Source organism: Mustela lutreola, chromosome X (genome assembly GCF_030435805.1).
Source record: "Mustela lutreola isolate mMusLut2 chromosome X, mMusLut2.pri, whole genome shotgun sequence".
Lineage (NCBI taxonomy): Eukaryota > Metazoa > Chordata > Mammalia > Carnivora > Mustelidae > Mustela > Mustela lutreola.
In genome coordinates this window covers 114,441,921-114,454,287 of record NC_081308.1, presented here as the reverse complement: position 1 = coordinate 114,454,287, position 12,367 = coordinate 114,441,921, and the positions used below count along the sequence as shown (strand labels likewise).

Below are 12,367 nucleotides of genomic sequence, written 5' to 3'. Positions count from 1 at the left end.
ATGGTAACCATCTGAGCCAGGTGTGGCAGGGGGAAGAGAAAGCCAGGGATGCGCGTGAGGCGTTGCTGAAGTCAACATGGTTAATTAAGGAAGAGGGGGTTGATGTTCTTCTCCAGCCCATGGCCACTGTGTACCCTTGAATATCTGATCTCATTGAATTTTAAGTGAACGTCTGCCAGATTTTTCTGTTTCACATCAGATGCCATCTTGTTTACCACGTAGCTTCTGTGCCTAACACATGTATAGCCTGTATCACAAGCTTGGAAAGTATTTGTTGAATGAAACGCGAGCATGTCGAATCACTTGACAAAGGCAGAATAAATACGGGCTCACCTGCCTGGTGCCCTGTCAGCTCTCTTTCTGCATCTGTACTTGACCCCGCCATTCGGTTTTTACTTAAATATGGATGAAAATTGTATACACCCATGTGCTGACTCTCCTCTCTCAACTATGTTTTAACCTACATTTGATGGCTTACACATTGGTGATTTTTGGAAATTTAATTTCATCCCTTAGCATTTTAGAAATGTTCTTGGCCGCATGCTGTTGGATGGTCTCCAAATGTTGCATTTTGAATGCTTTTACACTGTATATGGATTTTTAAAAATTTTGCTGAGTGGCCCCTGTTAAATATTATTTTTAAATAATTACTGTAATAATCTAGTAATATTCAAGCATTATTTTTTTTTTGGCCTTAGAATGTTTGAAATAGAATTTTATAGCAGATGGCTAGCTTGCAAATCAAAGTATTCTTGGAAACATGATTAGTGCTCATAAGGTCATTCTGAGTCAAGTACAAGGTCATAATGTGCAGAAAGGGGTTCTGTGTAAAAAGTGGCTGCCTTGTCCAATAAAAAATACATTTGAAGATTAATTAATAACTTACTCTGAATGTACAGTGATCTTTTAAAGGTCCAAAGAGTTTGAGCATAGAAGGGCAAAGAAAAATTCTCGGAGAGGGAGCCCATGCACTGACATTTTTAAATAAACTTAAGTAGAGCCCTCAATAGCTAGAACTGAGTCCAAGTAATCGGTTTTTAAAAGAAATGGGGAAAATGATTTCAAGATGTGTTTTTAAAACGGTTCTCTAGACTTACAAGCTGTACCTTGGAGTTTGTGTAGTCAAGCTCAATCTCTTACACCTTCTCCATCTTGGGCTTCTTTCTGCATGGTGATACCTCTTTTTCAGGACAGAAAATGCTGTGGGTGTAATCCTCAGTAATCAAGATATAATTCACGTTTGGGCACCTCACTCTACTTTCAAGCACAGGAAAGATGCCTGGAATATTTTAGAAAAATGTCTCAACGAAGAGGGACACTTTAATAATTTTCAGGATTTAGCCGCTGACATCCTTGATCTGTTGCTATAATATCCGTCACTGGGACTTGCAGAGGGTATTAGGCAACTGATGGCTAAACCAAAACTGAGACTCTCTCATTTCTCCCCAGTTCTTAAGGTCTCACTCTGGGGGCACAGGACATCTAGTCCGTCTTTGAAGTATTAGCGATGAAACATATTTAATTGTGTTCCACCTGTTGCTCCCCCTAACTTCCTCTTCTCCTTCCAGATAAATGCATGAGAAAAAATGACATTGCTTCCCAGTCAGAGATTGTAGAGAAGAATGAAAGCGAGGAAGGAAGGGGGAGCGGGAGGGAAGAAGGAAGAAAATTCTGAGACACTTCTTGGGAAAGGTTTTTCATTCTGCAGTAATAATGTTTTTGAAACAAAACCAGAATGAAGGTGTAATGAATAAAATAACACACTAATGACCAGGGGGGTTATAGGGAAAGTAAGACTCCCCCAGAGAGAGAATTATTTGTGCCACTTTTGATCACACATTTTCCATTATAACCTCCTTGGCTTTCCATGAAGCCCAAATGAAGAGCTGTGATGAAGTCCAGCTGGGAGAAGTGTCCCTCTCCCTCTCAGACCCGCTCCTCCTTCTCCAGGGGGCGCCACTACACGGAGCACCTCAGTGACCTTTGATTTTTACCCTGTGGTTTTTCTGTGGTTTCTACCGCCATCGTATCCCAGGCTAGAGCCCCTCATGCCTCTGCAGTCCCAGGAGAGATAAGATTTGCAAACTCCTCATGGGCAGGTTCTATGCCCTATTCTTCTGTGCCTTCCACCACGGTATCCAGCATTCTTTTTTTTTTTTTTTTACAAAGAGATGCTCACTAACCAGTATATTTTCTTCTATCAGGCAGGGAGAACAATGCAGTTCAATCCATTCCCCTATTTATTGCGGTTGCCAGAAAGCCCCAAGCTACATTTAGGGCCCCACGGAAGTAATTAGCCCAAGTCTAGAGTTTTGAAGTTTTTGATGTGATTATTCCTATCGCCCCACCTCCCCCATTACATTGTATCTCTCTTACTCTTTAGGCTTATGATAATGATCTTGCTGGCAACGTATCTTTCTTGTAAGTGCTTTCCAAGTCTTTGGGGGGAAGGACCTAGTTGTATAACTAGTGAGAAAGCGAGGGGGCAAGGGAAGGGGCTAATTCCAGCTCTGAATCTAGTATTTGCTGCTTATTAAGCTATCTGGTTTTCATTTACATGTGTCCTTGGATCGCAGTCAGTCCAGTATTGCAAACTGAGGGCCCCGGTTGGAAATTGACTTGCCATGATACTCAGAAATAAACCGAGTGCGGTTGAGACTACGCATCCTACAGAAAGGGAAAAATTACAAATACTCGACAGCCGTTAGACTGGTGTTTATTTTCTTCCCGTGAAGAGGATGAGAAGTGTTGTCTGAGACGGACGGTTTCCTTACTGTGTGCTGCACGTACCATGGATGAACTTTGTGTTTGGTGCTTGCTTTGAGCTTTGGGAATCTATCAATACCTCAGCTTTTGGTTATTCATGCTGAAACACTGCGGTCAGCATTGGGCTGTTTGCTTATTTAACGCGAAAAGTAGTAAGCTTTCTTTTTCCAGATGTCTTTTCGGGGGGTGAGGAGAAGGGGTAATGCTTCCAGATGAGTGTGCTTTCTGCAGTAAGTAAAGATGCTTATTTATTGGAGAGCTGAGAAGAATTTACTAAAAAACAACTCTGTGGCTTAAACTTGGGTACATAGCAAACATTTAGGGAAACACTCTGGGGAGGCTTTAGAGCAAACTCAGGCAACATGGAATAAATACACAGCTCTCAGGATACTCACCTTTAGAACTAATACCACTGCTTTGCAAATACAAGATGAATGTGTTTTCTAAGAGTAATAGAATAGAATTTCAAGAAGCCCAATCCTTCTTCTCCATGACCTGGGCTGGCCTTCTTTTAAATCTTTTTTGGGGGGAGGAAGGGGCGGTTTAAGCCATCTCTACAGCCAACGTGGGGCTTGCAGTCACAACCTGGAACTTAAGAGTCACATGTCCCACCAACTGAGCCAGCCGGGCACCCCAGGGCTGGCCTTTTGTTTATATGATGGTTAACATCATTACTGGGGTCAGACAGGTGGAATTCCGCATATCCAAATCCCTTCAGTCTGACCTTTTAGAAACTGAATTATCAGTAACATAAGACAATGCTTAATAAATAGCTAAATCCATTGTCAGATAGGACAATGTTCCCACAGAGCAGAACTTCTCAAGGCTCTTGCTGGCACACTGGCAGCCCCGGCTTCACCTGGGAACTTGTTAGAAATGTGAATTCTCAGGCTGGGTCAGCAACTCTAGGAGTGGGTCTGACGGTATTGGAAGAAGCCCTCCCGGTGATTCTGATGAATGCTGGGTTTGAGAACCGCTGGCTTAGAGAATTCTCAGTGCTCTGTGTTGTGCCCCTCATGCTTCTGCCTTCCTTTCTGACCGCTTTTTTTTCCCAACGACCTCAGACTTGGGTTATTTGTTTATATTCCAATCCTGCGGAAAGAAAGCGGCGTCTGTTCTGGAAGCCCCCCGTATCTCTGGGAAACTTACTCTATTTCTCCCCTCAAGGAGCACCACGATGCTTATTAGCAAAGATCAGGCTCCGAGTCATACCGCCCCGAAGACAGTGGTTTAGTTCTGTGGAACCCAACGTGTTTCAAAATTCTTTGACCACAGAGCCCTCTTTTTGTGGAGTGTCTAGAACCTTCTCATTGGTGTCCGAGTGTATGAAACCAAAAAAAGAAAAATAAATGATTTTAATAATGTATCTATTGTAACCCTTTGGAAAGATTAGTGACTTTTTTCATGCCCCCAAACCTCTACGGTAGGTGTTGCTAGCACGAGTGGGGACTTGCTTATCTGGAGAAAGAGGACATGTATAGTAAGGGTGGGCAAGTTTGCCCTTCTGCCCTTCTGGGTTCTCTGGCTCAGGTGGGCACATAAAGCAAGCAGGAGACCAATAAAACACACATGAATAATGTGTGTTCCTCCTGTATACGTGGGAGAGACCCGGGAAAACTGTCATTGCCACACGTGGCCCCAGCCATCACCTGACCTACCATATTTAGCTAAATCTTACAAAAGGCGACCAGGAAAAGCACAATAAACTAGAGCCTGATCCTTATGCAGACTTAAGATTCTACAGATTTAGAGTTACCTCCCTCTTCTTGGTCCATCCAGCAAGACATCCCCACAAATAGGGTGAAGCTCTGAAAACCTGTGTCTGCTCTTTCTTCAAAACAGCCAGTTTAAAATAATCAGTATTCCGAAGAGGCATAATTCGGGGTGGCAAAATCTGCTCCCTCCCATATGTGCCTCTACATATGCCTATAAGTAATATACATTATATATTCACTAGTTCTTTACAATAGCAATAGATCTATCACATATTCAGTCTATCACATATTCACGTATTTCCCATTTCTATGAGTCAATCTTGGCTTCTAAGAGGTCGACTTACTGAGATGAAAAATAATAAAAATGAGAAATGAGCTCAAACCTGGATAAAGGGTTTTAGAACAAGATTCAATTTTGTTATTTATCAATTTATGTAAATAACATTCAAAACCCCTTTGATTGGGGCACTTGGGTGGCTCAGTCAATTAAGCATCTTCCTTCAGCTAATGGTCATGATCCTGGGGTCCTGGGATGGAGCCCCCCCACCTCGGGCTCCCTGCTCAGCAGGGAATCTGCTTCTCCTTCTTTTACTCTTGCTGCTTGTGTTCTCCCTCCGGCTCTTTCTCTTTCTGTCAAATAAATGGGTGAGCTCTTTAAAAACAAAACCCTTTGCTCAATTACTTGCTAGTATTTTAGGCACGGTTACCATCTTCCCTTATAGTCTGTTATATATTTAACCCTTTATCCTCCTAACTTACCAGGAGAAAATGACTTGCCAGATTTCTTTTGATCATCTTAATATATGTTATAAATAAAATACGGCAGCAGTTGTGGCAATGTAAAAACTGAAGAAGTACTAACCAAAAGTGCAATGCTCCAAATTTTCCATCTGATCGAAATGACTCTGAATGTTTTATTCATTAGGATTCTAAAGTGAATTTGTATTCCGTGAGATCTTCAGGTGAGAAGCCTGTGATGGTAGGAAGGGGTCTTTTGAATGGATAAACTGGTCTCCCAAGTAGGCCCTGACTTATTGTCAGTTGAAAAGGGAGCAATAACTTTTCTTGTTTCAGTTATTTACGAGGATAAGATTAAAGCCCGGATCTTGTCTTTTACCTCCGGTCTTTCACTTGCCTTATCACTGAGCGGTGGGAACAGCAACTGTTTAAAGATGTCCAGTTCTGAAAAAAAGAAGTATCCTTGGCTTTTTAACATTGTATATAAATTTGGACCCGGAGCACATGATAATTTCTATTACTCACAAAAGCAAGGATTCCACATAAGATAATGCAACATCTTTTGTGGGGGAGCGAAATGCTAAAGCATAGCTTGTAATCTGTAGTTTATTTAATATTGAATTCACAGTAACAATTTTAGTTCTACTGTAAACAACTAATAAAGAAAAATAACCATAATTTTTTCTTATACTTTGTCATGATTTTATTTCCAAGGTATACTAAATTGCATTTTCTTCCTTTATTCTCTCCAAGTACCTATGAGGTATACAGGGACAGGAATTATTCCTAGCCAACCTGATTACTGTAACTGGAAAATAATTTAGCCATGATCTAAAGATAATCAGAATTCAGAGCACTTAGATCCCGGTCTAGAATTCTTTCTGCTAAAATACTGGTTTAGTCTTAACATTTAGATGTATTACTACCTTGTCTAGTAACAGATGCATTCGAAGTCAAAAGTAGGAATAGCCTATGACCTGATTCCAAACAGCTGATTCGTGTCAACAGTGGATTTGTTATCCTTACTATTTTCCCTATTATAGTCTTTTAATTTATTTTTTATGTTTTTTAAAGATTTTATTTATTTATTTGACAGAGAGAGAAATCACAAGTAGGCAGAGAGGCAGGCAGAGAGAGGAGGAAGCAGGCTCCCTGCTGAGCAGAAAGCCCGATACAGGGCTCGATCCCAGGACCCTGAGATCATGACCTGAGCTGAAGGCAGACGCTTAACCCACTGAGCCACCCAGGTGCCCCCATGCAGTCTTTTTAAAAAGATTTATTCATTTGAGAGAAAGGGAGTGCAAGAGCAGGGGAAGGGGCAGAGGGGGGCAAGAGAGAATCCCCAAGCAGAGTCCCCACTGAGTGCAGAGCCCGACTCGGGGCTTGATCACACGACCCTGAGATCACAACACATGAGATCATGACCTGAGCCAAAACCAGGAGTAGGATGCTTAACTGACTGAGGCACCCAGGCATCCCCCTATCATACTGTCTTTAAAAGTATTCCCTAGTGTCATCAGCAAATACCTGTAATACACTGTCTTCTAAAAGCTGTGGAAAAGTCTAAATACTAAGTTATATTGAATAGAATGGGTATGTTCATATTAATGACGTGTTTACCTGATGCATCTAAATATTGATGTGCAGTTTGAAGTCTTTAGTATTCTAGTTCACTAAATTCACAATTTAGTATTGTGAATAATGTGGTTAACCCAAAATAAATTGGCAATATAGAGAAGAAATAAACCTATTCATGTTCAAAGGCTGCAGCTGGAGTGTGGAAAAAGTCAAAGCCTAGTTCCCAGGTCTATACTTTATCACACCGCTCTGCACGGTCAGCGTATAGACACACCCTAATCATTTAAGTCAACTGAGCTTTACGGTGGCACAGACTTTCGACAGACTTTTTTGAGGTGGTGTGTGTTGCATCTGTGGAATGAAATGCTCCTGAAGAACACTTGGGGACCGCCTTGCCATAAGGCTGATCTTTTGTCATTGTTTGGAGATTTTCTCCGCTTTGTGATAGTGGGAAACCTCTGACACTCAGACCTTTGTGGTCTGAGGAAATCCTCTTCAGAACAGCAGTAGTGCGCTCTTCCAAGATTCTTCTCTTAAGGTGGTAACGGTAGTCACAAAATGCCCACCAGACCCTCTCCGGCTGAGCACACTTCCATCCGTTGGGGGTCCCTGGGGTTTCTGCTGGACTATTGCTTAAACACACTTGATTGTGGCTTAAACTTCCTTACGCCAACCCCTGATAAAAGGACACTTCTCTCTTTTGATGGCTGCAGCCATCAAAAGAAATGAAATCTTGCCATTTGCGACAACATGGATGGCACTAGAGCGTATCATGCTTAGCGAAATAAGTCAAGCGGAGAAAGACAACTATCATATGATCTCCCTGATAGGAGGAAGTGGTGATGCAACATGGGGGCTTAAGTGGGTAGAAGAAGAATCAATGAAACAAGATGGAATTGGGAGGGAGACAAACCATAAGTGACTCTTAATCTCACAAAACAAACTGAGGGTTGCTGGGGGGAGGAAGGTTGGGAGAAGGGGGTGGGATTATGGACATTGGGGAGGGTATGTGCTTTGGTGAGTGCTGTGAAGTGTGTAAACCTGGTGATTCACAGACCTGTACCCCTGGGGATAAAAATAGATGTTTATAAAAAATAAAAAATTAAAAATTAAAAAAAAAAGGACACTTCTCTCCCTTAAACCAACTGGCAAAAATTCTACCGTGCAAGCATTTACTAAAAAGCTGTGCTAAGAGAGGATGTGTTTGTATTAATTGTTCTGCTTCGGTAAGGATGAAAGGCTTAATAATGCATATAAAGCATTCAGTACAGTGCCTGGTGCCGGGCAAATACACAATAAAGTTAACTGTGATTATTCACGTGGACGTGTGGTGACCTTCTCTTACTCATTTCCACGTCCCTCGAGATCCCTCCCTAGGTGCTTAACAGAACATCGCACCGCCATACGTTTATCTGTCAAATCATTTCAGGGCATGCCTAACAGCCAGTCGATGTGCAATCTCTGGTACAATCTTAGAGGGAAAATAGTGGCCCGGGCAGCAGAAGTATTTGAACTAGCTCATTCCTCCGTTTAACACATGCCAAAGGATTGCAAAGCGATATCGTCCTGATCAAGAATGTGAGCTCCCGACCCAGCGCCCCTCAGTTCATATCCTTGTTCTGCTCCATTTGGTCTGTCAGTTGGTGGGTGTTTCTTCACCTTGCTGTGCCTCAAGTCCTCAGTAAAACACTGACCCAGGGTTATTGTGAAAATTACACGAGGCGACGCACGTAAAGCGCTTTGAATGGTGTCCAGCACCTGGTAAATACACAGTCCAAGCAGCTGTGACTCAGGGGCAAGCACTGGGGGGAAAAAATGCAAACCAGACCGCACTGTGTTCCATAAATCTCCCAAACGGGTTTTGTCGTTATGACTGCTTTCAAGATATTAATGGAAAATATAACTTTACAGGTCCTCAACCTGGTCTCCAAATGTGTGTCAACAATTATCACACGCTGAGTGATATGTGCTAAAACCAGAGATACAATTATTCCCCCAGCACCCTCGTAAATGGTCAGAATCCTTTGACATCTGAAGGATCATTTGACCCTGTGGTCTCGAGTCTAGTATATAAAGTCGATGTAAAACATAAAACAAAATAAAGCTAATTACACGCGCCACTTATCTTTAGTGGAAAAACAAGTGTAAAAGATTGGCAGGCTGATGTTTTGTGCTATCTACTTTATTTCACTGTATCACTTTTTTCTGAAATATTTTTTCTAGAATGGAATTTGATTTACCCGATAAGAGAGACACAAACTGAACTTTTTTGTTTGTTTGTTTAGAAAGCCACATTTTCTGAAGTTTTCTAATTTTATTCTGATCTTCAGATTTTCAGAGAAGGCACAATGAAGGTAGAGTAGATTTCTTTTCTTTTATAAGAATTCCAGGAATTAAAAGGCACCAGCTGGACTCTCAGCATGATTCTAAAAACCATGTTGTGCTTAATACAGACGGTACACATAGTTAAAGAACATGACACCCTTACAAGTGTACTATTCCCCAATAACTCTTGTTCCAGCTGTTTAAACTGACTTGGGGAGTACAATTAATAGATTTTAAAACTAATTAATTTGTGCTGTACTTTGCTTTGTTTTATTTTTTTTTCCTGTTTTAGATCTGGAGATAGGCATTCTTTGGCTGACGTCTTATTTCAGCTTCTCCTCTGTAAGGATTATGGGACATTTATGGTTGAGGGATTGATTTATTTGAAAACATAAAACCTCCACTTATCATTTTATCTTCTTTAAACTAACCCCATTTCTAGTTACATTGTTTGTGGATGGCCTTGTTTGGTTCTTTAAATACTAGGAAGAGTTTCATCATCATCAAATATTAACTGGTTGCTGTATTTACTGAGAGTTTCATCTGGAACTTTCTCAATTCTGTTCACATCTCTGAAACACATTTCAGATGAAGCTCAATGCTTGGTAGATATTCAGGCCACCCAGAATAGATCTTTATTTTGAAAAGAGAAACATTTGTATCAATAAAATTGCTTGTTTTTATGTCTGCAGAGCAAAAACAGGAAGTTGGCCTAGTTTTCAGATACTCTTAAAAAATTACTTGCTTTAAAAAGGCCACTTTCTTTAAATACACCATGCATTTGGAGTTTGGAGGTTTCTTTGGGGATTTGTCTGATACTGTAAAATGCCTACAGTTTTAATACCAAGTTAGCACAGAGTTTGCATTAAGACTCTTGTTGATAAAAATATATTACCGTTAACAAAATGTAAACTTCGTCCCTGCCTCAAAATATTTTATATTTATTTATATATATTTATATATATTATATATATTCCTGTTTGGAAATAGCATATTTGGTATTAGTCTGGTGGTTGGGTAGGTGTGTGAGGAAAATGCTTATTTCAGGTAGACACATTTGGCCTCCATTTGGGATTTGAAAGGGGATTTCACTTTTGTCAAGTTAGTAAGACCCTGCAAATAGCCATTCTGACATCATGCTTTTAAATTTCTTTATCTGAAAAAGGCCTTAGGTTTTAGCAAAAGAGGGACTGATTGTCATCTTTGTGCTTCTAATTTCAAAATGCAAAAGGTAAATCAATAACGATACCTGCCCTTTGCGTAACCTCTGGGTGGAAGGAAGGATCCCTGGCTGGAATGATGTAATGACTAAATTAAATTAATTAATTAATTAAAAATTAAAAATTAATTAAATGTAATGATTTAATGTATTCTCAGCGGCATACTGAGCTCTGCAAAGATAAATTTTTTCAACCTGAACAATAATCAGTGCTGTTTGAAAATACTTATACTCTTATACTCTTATCTCCTTATACTCTTGGTCGATGTTTGCGAGCTGTTTGAAAGTTAATTTCTTTGAAACCTTCTTTTTACTCAGAGACAGGAAACTTAATTTTGCCAAGTGGAGACCCCACGGTTTAAGTCAAGTGCAAAACTAAGACCCTTAGGAATCGAGGGATTGCCAACCACCTCCTTACTTCCCAAGTTTTAGTGCGGTTTAAACTCACTTGAGACCCTTACGTTTTAAGTCATGAACACCTAAAGCGCATGGTTTCATGGGGCAAGAGTCACAGTGTAGGGAAAGCCCATTAGAGAAGTCCCAAAGTTGTTACTCCGGACATTCTCTGGCTGAAGCATTCAAAGAAAGGAAAAAAGCACGGGAGATGAGCTCCAGATCTTTCTTCGTAGCGATCATAGGGAAAAATCTCCATCTTGTTAACTGTTGGCACATCTGGTATAGACAAAAATGTTCAATGTCATTTCAACGGACCACCCGGTTCTTGGGACTTCACTGTATTTTTCTAGTTAGGAGAAGAGAAATAGAACTGAAAAGTATGAAGGAAAAACTAACTTGACCCATCGGTCACCATGGTTTAGCTTTAGTAGGAGGGAGCATTCGTTCGGCCTCTTCCTTAAGAACATTCTAAAGAAAAACTGTTTGTAAAAGGTGTTTCATGACGAAAAGAGGGAGGTTCTGCAATTCGGCTGTGTTGGAATAGCAGATTTCCTGACTGTGGGGTATATAGGACAGAGATCCTTTGATACACTCTGTCAGGCTCTAAAGAGGAATGTAGTATGCCATTCTTACAAGAATTCCTCCAGGAAACTGAGCTTTTGAGGCTCCTCTCTTGGGAGCACTGGTCTATGGTACACACTCTGGCAAATGCTTTTCCAGCTTTACTTTTGCGTTCCCATCCTTTGTTCTCTACAGACATGTAAACTTCCCCAGTGTAGTGTGATTTCATTCCTTCTGAACTGGCCTGTTCTGAATCTTTGATAATTCCAACAAAGGCATCTGCATCTTTTCTTTGAACATTTAAGACGGATTTGCTTTTATCCTTTTAATCTCTCCATTTAAAAATGCAGAAGTCATCTATTACATTCTTACTTCTGTTGCACTCATAAGATATGAATGTTTTGGAGTGCACCGTGCAATTAAAAGCATTTTTGTTTCACAACAGCGTGTAAACAAAGTTACAGGAAAAATATGGAAAAACTGAAATGAAGTTTATGAGGTACTGAAATTTGGGGGTCGAAAATCAGTTGGACGAGCAATCACTTGCCAAGCTTTGCTCTGGGCCAAGCACTAAGTTCTGCGCTGGGACTAGAACATGCCTAGAACACGTCTTCTGCCCTCAAGACAGTTTACAGACAAGAGAACGCTCCTTACACCAGGGATCGTTGGGTACTTCAAGGGACGGCAGTACTCAAAGTGTGGTCCAAGGACTCTAGAGCATCACTAAAACCGTTTCTGGGGTCTGAGAGATCGAACCCGTTTTCATGATCGTATTAAGATCTCATTTGCTATTTTCATGGTCATTCTCTCGAGAGTGGAGTTTTCCAGAGACCACATGATAGGGATGTTGCAACAACTGAATGCAAAAGCAAGCAAGAGGGGAGGCTACGTGCCTACTAACTTTAAAAAAAAAAAAAATTCAGGACCATGTCTAGTAATGGATTCCTAAATGTTCACAATTACCACTTTTGTGATATGCATTTTCTGCCATGTGGGGCTATCATTTTCCTCGGCTTTAATGGATGACTTTTGCTTGAATGTGAGGATTCCACAGACGAGGCTAAAGAAA

The 12,367-nt window shown here is 40.7% G+C and overlaps 1 protein-coding gene across 5 annotated transcripts in view; it reads left to right on the top strand.

Moving 5' to 3' along the window:
• MBNL3 (muscleblind like splicing regulator 3) overlaps positions 1–12,367 on the top strand; it is a 106,230-nt gene that overhangs the window by 55,038 nt on the left and 38,825 nt on the right. The gene's annotated exons all lie outside the window — the stretch shown is intronic.